Source organism: Lepidochelys kempii, chromosome 1 (genome assembly GCF_965140285.1).
Source record: "Lepidochelys kempii isolate rLepKem1 chromosome 1, rLepKem1.hap1, whole genome shotgun sequence".
NCBI lineage: Eukaryota > Metazoa > Chordata > Testudines > Cheloniidae > Lepidochelys > Lepidochelys kempii.
Genome location: NC_136380.1, coordinates 148,567,250 through 148,579,603, shown reverse-complemented (window position 1 = coordinate 148,579,603; position 12,354 = coordinate 148,567,250). Strand labels below are relative to the sequence as shown.

Below are 12,354 nucleotides of genomic sequence, written 5' to 3'. Positions count from 1 at the left end.
ATGACAATTTATTTTGGGTTAGGCATATGTAGTCTTTACTGCTCTTTTGTACTGCATATGGAAGATTGACTTTAGAGAGTTTATTTTCACAACTCCAGTGCTTTCTCTTTTCTGTTTAAATTACTTCCAAGGACATTAATTTAAAATACTTTCCTGTACAAGCAGCTTAGTGATCCTGTGCACTACATCCTTTAAAATCACACCTGTGGAATCAAATATAAAATTACAAGGCATTATATTCATTAGTCATTGGCAGAATTCAGTAATCCTATTAAAGTAGTCAAAAAAGTGGATTTTATGAGTTTGCTTTTAAAGCTGAAAAAGTATTACAATATTTTATCACATCAGAATGAATATCAAATGTAAATAAAAACAAAAAATGAAAAGATTATAGAACAGGTTTTACAGAGATGTACATCCACTTAAGTTTAGTTATTTTTCATTATTTTCCAGCAAAGCCATCTAATTTGCATATATTACAGGTTTTCTTTTACTTTATGCAAGTGACCCCCAACTTGGATTAATGGGAGCTGTGTATGTGTGCACGTGCAGATGTATTGCAATATGTTGCATTCCAAATTATGTGAGAAACAGTAGTCGGCAGGGACACGTTAAAAGTATGTAAGTAGGTAGGAAGTGTGGGAAAAGCCTGGAATTGGATTTAATAATGTAAAGTGCTGATGCTTATCATGAGACTTTAGACTTTCATGGACAAGAATAAACCCCCTTCCCTCTTTTCATGCACGTGATCAGAGATGACCAGTGCCTGCCGATAGCATGGGGGGAGGGGCAGCCGGCTTCAGCAGTGTTATTGAGCATGCTCAGTACAAGCCAAGCAGCAAATTGGGAGGGGGGCATGTGCAAAAAATTTTACATTTGGAAAACTCCAACACATCTAGATAGTTGGATGTACATGTCACAAAGCTACATTTGCTGCATCTTATGTGAAAATTAACAGGAAAAAATTTTGTTTGCATTAAGAGTAGCAATGAACATGCCAGTTCAGATAAAATGTTAATAGTATTGGACCTTAAACCAAACGCAACAGCTCCACATCCTTCCAGACCCTGACTATGGAGCACAGGAGACATTATTAAAACAGATTACCATAAGATGAAAAGACAGAACCAAGGATAAAGTGCTCTCCATATTCTCCAGTGTAATATTACTAAACATAGGGGCTGTTGTGGATAGGGTGAAGGAGATTGTTTCAGGAATAGATTTGGCCAATAGATAGGAATTTGAAATGAAAGAAGAATTGGCCATAATGGTGGGGAGGGAAAAAAACACCCAAATTTATTGTACTTGATGTTCAGAATATTTTGATGGAAACTAATCCACTTTCAATATATTATATTTATATGAGAATATATATCTATCTAATCTGACTATTTATGTGTAGCAAAGTGTGTGAGGCCAAGTTCCCTTTAAGCATTCCAGCCCTTGGCTCCCATCCAGAAAGACAGATCTACTGTAGAGGTTACTGAAAACCCAATTCACCATATGTGAGGTTCTACTAATCCCAAAGGATCAGACATTTACCCCCAGGTCAGTGTGTATCTCAGATATTACCCAAATATCATGCTGTCAGCCAATGCTTAGTAAACTAACTAAAGATATATTAATAAAAGAATAGAATGGAATTATAAATGGTTAATAGAATATATACATACAAATGATTGCAAATTCCTTAAATCAGGTGTGTAGCAGTGATGGAATAGGCTGCTGGTTTGCAAAAGTCTGTCTGGTAACTTCCAAAAGATTGGAAGGTCCTCAGTCCATTGTTCAAAATACTCCTTTTAATTGTAAATCCACAGTCCAAAGACTTGGAGCAGATGCAGTCCAAGGTCACATGTCCACATCACAAGCCCTTAAATGTTTTGCATTGACTCCTTGTTGTCTGAGGTGTCCTCAGGAAGAACTATCTGGAGAGTTAATTCTTCTTAATGGTCCACCAAGCTTGAATAGTCCATTCACAATGGGCTAGCGAGACTTGTGGGTGTCACCACAAGAACATTTAAGATACAAATACCTAGCTAATATTCAGAACTTCAGATACAGTGATGATACATGATTTTAACCAGGATAATCATTCTTGACAAATTGTAACTTTTCCATTGATACATTTTATTTCAAATTTAGTGCCATTGTGCAACAGTGAAAAAATGGTTAACTTCCTTTTCATACAATGTCACAGCATTTTCTAGTATATTTCCCACATTGGTCTATGTTAGGATTAGACTTTATTTCCATGATCAGTACCTCCAGTAAGGTCTGTGATTAGGTGAGACTAATTCTGGAAGAATCGCAACTTCTGCCAATGCATCATGAAAATTTAACTCCAGCAATGAATGCAACTATCATTCTAACTAACAGGATAGTTTCCTAATCTTTGTTGAGCTTCTGGCTTTCAACTGATTGCCAGTTTCTTCTAATTTTTTCCATAGTTTTCTTTCTTTCATTAGAGACATTTGGTATTTCCCTACCTCTTTGGCCATCTCTGCCCTTTATTATTTTTTCCTATGCATGTTTTCATTCTATTTATTTCCATATTTCCTCCTTTTATGCTATTCTTATTTTCTGTTTCTCTCTTTGGCTTCTTTTTACTCATTTTTCAAAAAGTAGTGCCTATTTCTTTATCTTTTTGTTGCTCTCTTTCTCTTTTGTCAATATTCCTCTCTGTCCGTTTTCTCTTCTTTCTCCCCTTTCTGTTTTTTTTCATTCTTCTCATCCTTATCTCTTTTTCTTCTCCAGCTCCCTTTCTTCTTTCCCTTGTTTTTATCCCCAGTTTGATATTGCCCTGTTTTTTCTCACTGTCTTGCCATCGGGTAAAATATTGCTGAAACCCCAGTTCCCATCTCCCACAAGATATCACTTAAAAGTACTATATGAATAGTTGCTTTCCTGGTATACCAACCAGGTGTATATCCCTTCCTTAATACATACAAGTGAGATGCAGAAAGCTTACCTGATCTGAAATGATGATGAGTGCTAGTTTTATGGGGTGGTCTGGGATTATCTAGTCCTAGAAATTTTTAATAAAGTGAGAGTGGAAATGATACTCTTCTGCTTTGTTAACACAGGGTTTTTTATAAGATCGGAGAAAAAATCTCAAGTAGTCTAGTACTCATTTAATTTAAAATCTTATGTAGAGTCTACTTCGTACATTTTATTAGCATGCATGCAAAAACTTGTCCTGCTTCTTGTGTAGTCATATATACCAGCACAAAAACTGAGTGCACAGGGCGTGAAAAATGCTATCAAAGCACAGTTTTAATACCATTCAAAATGAAGTGGGCAATTAACACCTCTTCAGTCATAGGTCAAAAGAGTTAGTGGGTTACAGATTGTTGTAATGAGACATAAAACCAGTGTCTCCAGTGTGTCCACGATTTTTGGTGTCTAGCAGAGTCATGAATATAAGCTCCAAGGCTCATCTTTTGAAAGTGTTCTGCCAATTTCCTTTTAGGACACGGATTGATAAGTCAGATATGGAGTGATTGTTTTGTGAAAAGTATTAATCCACAGGTGATAGAGTGTTTTTGGCTTTTATCATTTTTCTGTGAGTTCATTTGAAAGCATAGTGGTTGCCTCATGTCACTCACATAGTTGTGTGGGGCGTTTGATGCATTGGATGAGGTTCCCCATGTGTTGTGATAGACATGTGTAGGACCCAGGGATCTTGACCGGTGTGTTAGGGGGAGAGGGGAGTGCTATTAATAGTTGTAGCAGTGGAGATATGTCTGCAGGTTTTGCAACTGCTGTTATAGCAGAGTCTGGTGCTACTTTGAGTTAGTGGGTTCTGGTCTGTGGGAATCTTCTCATGATGATCTTGGTGAGGGGGTTGTTTGAAGGCCAAAAGAGGGTGCTCAGGAAAGATTTCTTTCAGGATGTGGTCCCCATCAAGTAGAGGTTATAATTATGAGTTGTGGGTAGGTGACAACTAGGAGTATGCAGTCAGTGGGTTTTCCCCCCCTGTATTGAAGCAAGTTCTCTTGGTGCACTTTACTTCTCTAGTGGAGTGTCCTTGTTTGGTGACGGTGGTTTTAAGTGTGTTAAGGTGTATATCCTGAACTTTCTCCTTGGAGCATATTCTGTGATATCTGAGTGACTGCCTGTAGATAACAAATTTCTTGTTCTGTCTAGGGTAGGTTCCTGGGTCTGTTAAGGTAAGTGTGATCCATGAGTTACTAGTATATAGTTGCCTGTAGGGTTCCATTGTTGAAGCTGATAGTGGTGTACAGGAAGTTGATGCTGGTGTGGGAGAGTTCTAGAAATTTTAATTATTTTTTTAATTCATTTGTGCTATATTTTGTACCTCTCTTATATTTGCTTTCTGCCAACATATGTGCAATGGAGTACTACTGGCAAAAATGTTTGCAGAAAGTGGGCTTTAAATGCACTTGTATGACGAATAAGGTCAGCTCCCAGACTGCTGCGCTGGGCATCACAGCATGGGGAGTAGGTGGTCAGCCCTCTGTGGAGACAGAGGTGGTTAGGGACTATTTAGAAAAGTTGGACGTGCACAAGTCCATGGGGCCGGATGCGTTGCATCCGAGAGTGCTATAGGAATTGGCGGCTGTGATTGCAGAGCCATTGGCCATTATCTCTGAAAACTCGTGGCGAACGGGGGAAGTCCTGGATGACTGGAAAAAGGCTAATGTAGTGCCATTCTTTAAAAAAGAGAAGAAGGAGGATCCTGGGAACTACAGGCCAGTCAGCCTCACCTCAGTCCCCAGAAAAATCATGGAGTAGGTCCTCAATCTAATCACCTTCTATGATGAGATTACTGGTTCTGTGGATGAAGGGAAAGCAGTGGATGTATTGTTTCTTGACTTTAGCAAAGCTTTTGACACTGTCTCCCACAGTATTCTTGTCAGCAAGTTAAAGAAATATGGGCTGGATGAATGCACTATAAGGTGGGTAGAAAGTTGGCTAGATTGTCGGGCTCAACTGGTACTGATCAATGGCTCCATGTCTAGTTGGCAGCTGGTATCAAGTGGAATGCCCCAAGGGTCGGTCCTGGGGCCGGTTTTGTTCAATATCTTCATAAATGATCTGGAGGATGGTGTGGATTGCACTCTCAGCAAATTTGCGGATGATACTAAACTAGGAGGAGTGGTAGATACGCTGGAGGGCAGGGATAGGATACAGAGGGACCTAGACAAATTGGAGGATTGGGCCAAAAGAAATCTGATGAGGTTCAACAAGGATAAGTGCAGGGTCCTGCACTTAGGACCAAAGAACCCAATGCACCGCTACAGACTAGGGACCGAATGGCTAGGCAGCAGTTCTGCGGAAAAGGACCTAGGGGTGACAGTGGACGAGAAGCTGGATATGAGTCAACAGTGTGCCCTTGTTGCCAAGAAGGCCAATGGCATTTTGGGATGTATAAGTAGGGGCATAGCCAGCAGATGGAGGGACATGATTGTTCCCCTCTATTCGACATTGGTGAGGCCTCATCTGGAGTACTGTGTCCAGTTTTGGACCCCGCACTACAAGAAGGATGTGGATAAATTGGAAAGAGTCCAGCGAAGGACAACAAAAATGATTAGGGGTCTGGAACACATGATTTATGAGGAGAGGCTGAGGGAACTGGGATTATTTAGTCTGCAGAAGAGAAGAATGAGGGGGGATTTGATAGCTGCTTTCAACTACCTGAAAGGGGGTTCAAAAGAGGATGGATCTAGACTTTTCTCAGTGGTAGTAGACGACAGGACAAGGAGTAATGGTCTCAAGTTGCAGTGGGGGAGATTTAGGTTGGATATTAGGAAAAACTTTTTCACTAGGAGGGTGGTGAAACACTGGAATGCGTTACCTAGGGAGGTGGTAGAATCTTCTTCCTTAGAAGTTTTTAAGTCAGGCATGACAAAGCCCTGGCTGGGATGATTCAATTGAGGATTGGTCCTGCTTTGAGCAGGGGGTTGGACTAGATGACCTCCTGAGGTCCCTTCCAGCCCTGATATTCTATGGTTCTATGATTCTATTCAGGGAAACTGAATTTCAAATGTACCTGCACAAGTATTTGCACTAGAAGTGTTTACATGGTCAGCGAATCCTAGCTCTGCAATATTATATCATGTTATTTAATCAATCAGAGTTAAATGACACTGCTCAAATATTGAATTCTCACAGAGTACTTTCATCATCAATCCATGGTATTAAAACAATGTGCAAATTAGTTTCATACTTTTTGAATAATGGGTACACTTGTGAAAAAATGCAGTTTGCTTACAGACATTCTCTGAGCAGAAAGAGGCTAAATTATTTGAATAAACTATTTGTTATGAATTCCTCCATCAGCTCTAGAATTCAGATTCTGTGTGCATCCAACAGACGTGGGCAATTACAATGTAGAGGCAGCATGCTCAGCACCCTAGTGGAGGAAATGCTTTGCATGTCTATCTTCCAGTCCATGGTTTAGGAACAGGGCTGATGAGATCTGGAGGGAGCTCTATCTAGCACTCCTTGGCTTGGAAAGATAGTTGGTCTGATGCGGGGTAAAAAGTGAATCCTCTGCGTTAAAAAAATATATTGAGATTTTAGAGTATCACCTGGGGATCATGGGGGAAAACATAACCCAAACTATAAGATCCTGATAAGTAGTCTTGATTTTCATCAAGATTATTTCCCCATCCCTTATTAAGTGTGAAGATCATAATGAAGTACTTGATATATCGTTGGGTTTATTACAACAGGAACATGCTGGAAATTGTGAATGCAAACTCAAAAAGTAGCTTCTAAGGGATATTGTCAAGTTGTTTTGGCACAAAATTTAGGTTTACAAAATTAAAATTAATTGTAATAGTTTTGAAGGTTTTTTTAATTGAATGAAAAAAACTGTAGACATTTATATAGTCCATAAAATAGTACCATGTGGTTTCAGCGCCAAGATATGAAACTGAATAGGCCGAGTGAAGAGCAGATAACAAGTTAGAGCTAATGCGTGTCTAATCTTGCATTTATGTGCAAAGAGGGAGAGTGAGTGAAGGTAGCATTGTGCCCAATTCCCACACATGTTCTCACCTCTTGTGCTCCCAATGTGCAAGGATACAGAGAACTCTTGTTCCAACAGCAATGTTAGACTCCCTCAGAGGGTCCACGGAAGGTTACAGTAAGAGTTTGACTGGTCGGCTGGAAGAATATGCTGCATTTTGTTAAAGGGTTACAGTGCTAGAGTGTAGACACTTGATACAGTGACAGAAAGGGTTCTTCCATCACTGTAGTAAATCAACCCTTCTGGGAGGCGGTAACAAGGTTGACAGAAGAGTTCTTCCATCAGCCTAGCAGCATCTACATTGGGGCTTAGGTCAGGTTAACTGCATCTCTCAGGGGTTTGAATTTTTCACACCCCTGAAAGATATAGTTAGGTCACCCTTACCTTTTGGTATAGAGCAGGCTGCTGTCACAGTGCCTTTTTTAGGCACCATACCTGCAGGAGCTGCTGGAAGTGCAGTAGGCTTTTGCACATACCATACTGTGGGCAGTGGCTTAAAGTCACAATCTAACCCTTAAGTTCTGAGTACTATTTATACTCTGATGATGGGTCTTTTATTGAGCCCTGTAATAAATATTTTTAATAAATAGCATTGTAATAAATTATATTAAAAATAGCATCTTCAAGGTGCTGCACAAACATTAACTGACCCTGTCAATACTTTGTGAGGTAAATAGTATAAATCCCATTTTGCAAACTGAGTAACTGACATACAGAGAGTTTAAAGGCCATGGAAGAAATCCTAGCCTCATTGATGTCAATGGCAAAATTCCCACAGACTTCAATGGAGCTTGGAGTTCACACCAAATAGTCGAAGCAGGTGACCTGAGGCATAGGCGCTGACTCCGTGGGTGCTCCGGGACTGGAGCACCCATGGGGAAAAATTGGTGGGTGCTCTGCACCTACTGGCAGTTCCCCGACCTGCCCCCCCAACCCCAGATCACCTCCACCTCTGCTCTGCCTCCTCACCAGAGCTCACTGCCGCGTCCTGCTTCTCCCCCCTCCCTCCCAGCACTTGCGCCATGAAACAGCTGGGAGGAAGGGGGAAGGAGGAGGAACGCGGCGTGCTGGGGGAAGAGGCGGGGAGGGGTCCAACAGGGGCAGGGAGGGTGGAGATGGGGCAGGGCCGGGGGAGGGGGGCAAAAGCACCCACCGGCACCAATGAAAGTTGGTGCCTGTGACCCGATGTCTTCACTTACTTACAGCCAATAGTGTAAAATTGAGCCACTTGCCTTCTGATTGGTTAGTGCTGCAATGTCATGAGCACATAACCCAGGCAACGTGATGGTTGGCCACCAAGGGAAGTTTAAAGAAATAAATCCATTTGATCCTTTTCATTGGACTTCACTGCAGAGGATGTGAGTTTTCCACACCTGAGTCATTCTTTTTCAGTGACAAATCTGAGGAACTGTCCCCAACTGAGATGTCAGTAGAGGAGGTATTGGAACAAATTAACCCAACAGTTCTGAGGGAACTCAAATATGAAATTGCAGAACTAGTAACTGTGGTATGTAACCTATCACTTAAATCAGTTTCTGTACCAGATGTGGTAATGTGACGTCAATTTTTTTAAAAGTCTCCAAATGCCATCCGAGAAATTACAGGAGGCAAATTGGTTGAAACTATAGTAAAGAGAAGAATTATAAGACACAGATAAAAACAGTTTTGGGGGAGGAGTCGGTATGGCTTTTGTAAAGGGAAATAATGCCTCACAAATCCATTAGAATTCTCTGAGAGAGTCAACAAACTTGTGGACAAGGGGGATCCATTAGATATAGTGTACATGGACTTTCAGAAAGCCTTTGACAAGGTCCCTCACCAAAAACACTTAAGTGAAGTAAGCAGTCCTATGTTAAGAAGGAAGGTCCTCTCATGGATCAGTAACTGGTTAAAAGACAGGAAACAAAAGTTCGGAATAAATGGTCAGTTGTCAGAAGAGAAAGGAGTAAATAGTGATGTCTCACAGACATCTATACTGGGACCAGTGCTGTTCAACATATTCATAAATGATCTGGAAAATGGGGTAAACGGTAAAGTAGCAAAGTTTGCAGATGATACAAACTTACTGACGATAGTTAAGTCCAAAGCAGACTGCAAAGAGTTACAAAGGGATCTCACAAAACTGGGTGACTGGGCAACAAAATAGGAGATGAAATTCAGTGTTGATCAATGCGAAATAATGCATATGGGAAAACATAATTCCAACTATACATACAAAATGATGGGGTCTAAATTAGCTGTTACCACTCAAAAAAGAGATATTGGTGTCATTATGGGTAGTTTCCTGAAAATATCTACTCAATGTGCAGCGGAAGTCAAAAAAACTAATAGAATGTTGATAATCATTAGGAAAGGGATAGATAATAAGACAGAAAATATCATAATGCCACTATATAAATCCATGATAGCCCACACCTTGAATATTGTGTGCAGTTCTGGTTGCCCTGTCTCAAAAAAATATATATTAGAAATGGAAAAGATACAAAGAAAAGCAATAAAAATGATTAGGAGTATGGAACAGATTTCTATACTAAGAGAGATTAAATACATCTGTTTTAGGCATCTGTGTGTATGGCTTTGCGGAAAAAGATATGTTTCAGTGTAAGTATCATATGTGTTGAAAGATTATTAAAAGTGGATAGGTGGAGACAATGCAACATTGCATAAAACAGATTTTTATTCCCCTATAGGAGGGAGACTACACCTCATACATCTACATATAGAAGGCGATATTTTTATTTTTCATCAGGAAATAAATCCTTTCCTTTTTATTGCAGAGTTGCTACTCTGTTTATCATTTCAGTAACATTATCATTATTTGTTTTTCATAGTACCTTCAGGTTGTGAATCTGTCTGTATATGTCCAAGAATTGGAGGTAACGTTTCTATCTTGGGCCAGAATTCTGGTGTATCTGTGATCATTGTAATCAAGGAATCATTAAAACCCAACTCCTTTTCAACCTAGGCTATTCGCTATTTTAGCAAATGCAAGTTTCACCTTCCCCACAGAGGGAGATTTTGATCCTCTTTGGAATTTCAATTTCCCATTAGTTTTGGTAGTAAAGATGCTGCTATGGTATATTTTATGGAATTGGAACTTCTGCCAAAACTACAACTTCCATGGCTCTTGAACGGACTGTTAATCATTTAATTGATTATGCGACTTGGCCTCTATAGTGATCTAGATGTATCCTTTTGTTCTTATTCATTTCTGTTAGCTCGAAACTCAATTTTACTGAAAAGAATTTTGTCCACGTAGTTTTCAATTTATAGTGTATACTGCCTAAAGGCCAATTCTTAAAAATTCAGACAGGGGAAGGGAAACATAAATATCCGAATGTGGGATTAAATTACTTTGACAGTGAATTACATTTCAGAAATTAAAAGGATTCCTGGGTAAATCAGGAGTAAGTCCTCATTGTTCTTGTGGAATGTTTGGGAGAGTAAATGAAAGAAGTATAGAATAATGCAAATTCTATACAGTAATTATCATCAGGAGACCATGCTAGTAGAGAAAGATATTGATCAGATTAATGTCAGGTAGCCATATTAATGACATGATGCTCTGTATGATAAATTTTGGTTTCTCAAAAGTATAAGTACTTAGAGATTATTTGCACTACAAGATACATTCATTACAGCAGTCTGTTACTCTTATTTACTTCTTTTTTTGTGCTGGCCTGTTGCCCTGCTTAAAGACTTATTTTAAAGAGCCATACAGACCATACTGAAAGGTAATTTGTCTTCTCTTACATTCTGTTTTGAAGGTAAAATATTAAAGAAAAGTTTACTTTAAAATAATGTTAATATTATAAAATCAAGCACTGAAAAGTATAGAAATATCAGAAAATTAATGTTGCCTATGCAATCTTAATTCTGCACATTGGTGCATATTCATTCTGATGGTCTTTACTTACATAGTATTTTACCCACAAGATCTCTGCCTCATTCAGAGTGCATGACAAATTGTGCTCAGGGAATGAGGCAACTGTTCAATATTTTACCTACCTCATTCAGCGTATAGTCCCATACCTTATTTACTGCATAACATTGCACTGCACATGGAATTGTTCATTGACTCACAAGCTTTAATGTGGTTCTCATTTTCATAATATCTGAGCACTGCAGAAATATTAATGACTTTATCTCTACAACTCCCCTGTGGGAAAGGAATGTATCTGAATCCCCATTTTACAGATGAAGAACTAAAACACTGAAAAATTAAAGCCATAAACTGCAAAAGTGCCAATAATTTTGATTACCAAAACTGAGACACAGGGTTTGATTTTTCAGTGCACTTAATATTTTTAGATTTTGTTTATATGTTCAAAGCACCGTATAGACATAAATTAATTCATCCTCTCAGAATTAAGGGGTAGGTGGGTAAATGTGATCCCATTTTACAGATGTGAAAATAGAGACAGAACAGCAAAGCAACTAGCCTAAGGCCACATACTGAGTGAGGGACCTCTTGATTCCCAACCTTGTGGGGGGGTTTTTCCCATCAGACCACAGTGCTTGGGCCAGATGTGCTGAGCTGCCACTGACTTCATTTGCATTTATGTATGCTCAGGACTTCTTAAAATCAGGCTCCAGCTGTCTCAAGGCAGTGACCCAGAAAATGAGGAACACCCAATTATTGACCATCTGTGAAAATGTTGCTAAGTCAGGAGCACTGAAACTGAACTTTCTCCCCGGGCTCCCTGACTGCCTATGCAGCCAGCTGCCCAGGAGTCAGGCAGCCAAGGGAGTTGAGCAGGCTAGGGAGCCATTTGCACAGGGATTTGGGGCAGTTGGGCAGCCAAGGGAGCTGGTTGCCGAGGGAGTCCATGGAGCCAGTTGTTCATGGAGTCAAGTAGCCTGAGGCGGTGTGGGATCCTGGGAGTCTAGGCTCCCTGGCAGTCTTCCAAGTAGGCTCCTGCAGAGCTGGTAGCCTGGGTGTGGGGCATGGGCTCTGGGAGAGAGTTTGGGGGCTTGGGGCAGCAGATTGGGGTATGGGAGGGGGTGTGGGGTGCTGGATCCAGGGGACGCTTACTTCGGACAGGTCCCCGCAAACAGCGACCTGTCCCGGCTGCTCCTAGGTGGAGGTTCAGCAGGTGGCTCTGTGCACTGCCCCCACCTGACTCTAAGCCTAGCTCTGCAGGGATGGCATCTGCAGACAGAGGCAGTGCACGGAGCTGCCTGCCACACCTCTGCCTAGGAGCTGCCCGAGGTGAGTGCCCTGTGGATCCAGCACCTTGCACCCCCTCCCATGCCCCAACCTGCTGCCCTGAGCTCCCTCCCACACCCAAACTCCCTCCCAGAGCCCGCGCTCCACACCCCCTCCCGTGCTCCAACCCCCTGCTGGCCCCACACCA

General features: G+C 40.8%; 1 protein-coding gene across 11 annotated transcripts in view; it reads left to right on the top strand.

Annotated features, from left to right (window-relative positions):
- The window catches only part of DMD (dystrophin), a 1,937,833-nt gene that overhangs the window by 1,707,930 nt on the left and 217,549 nt on the right, over positions 1–12,354 (top strand). The gene's annotated exons all lie outside the window — the stretch shown is intronic.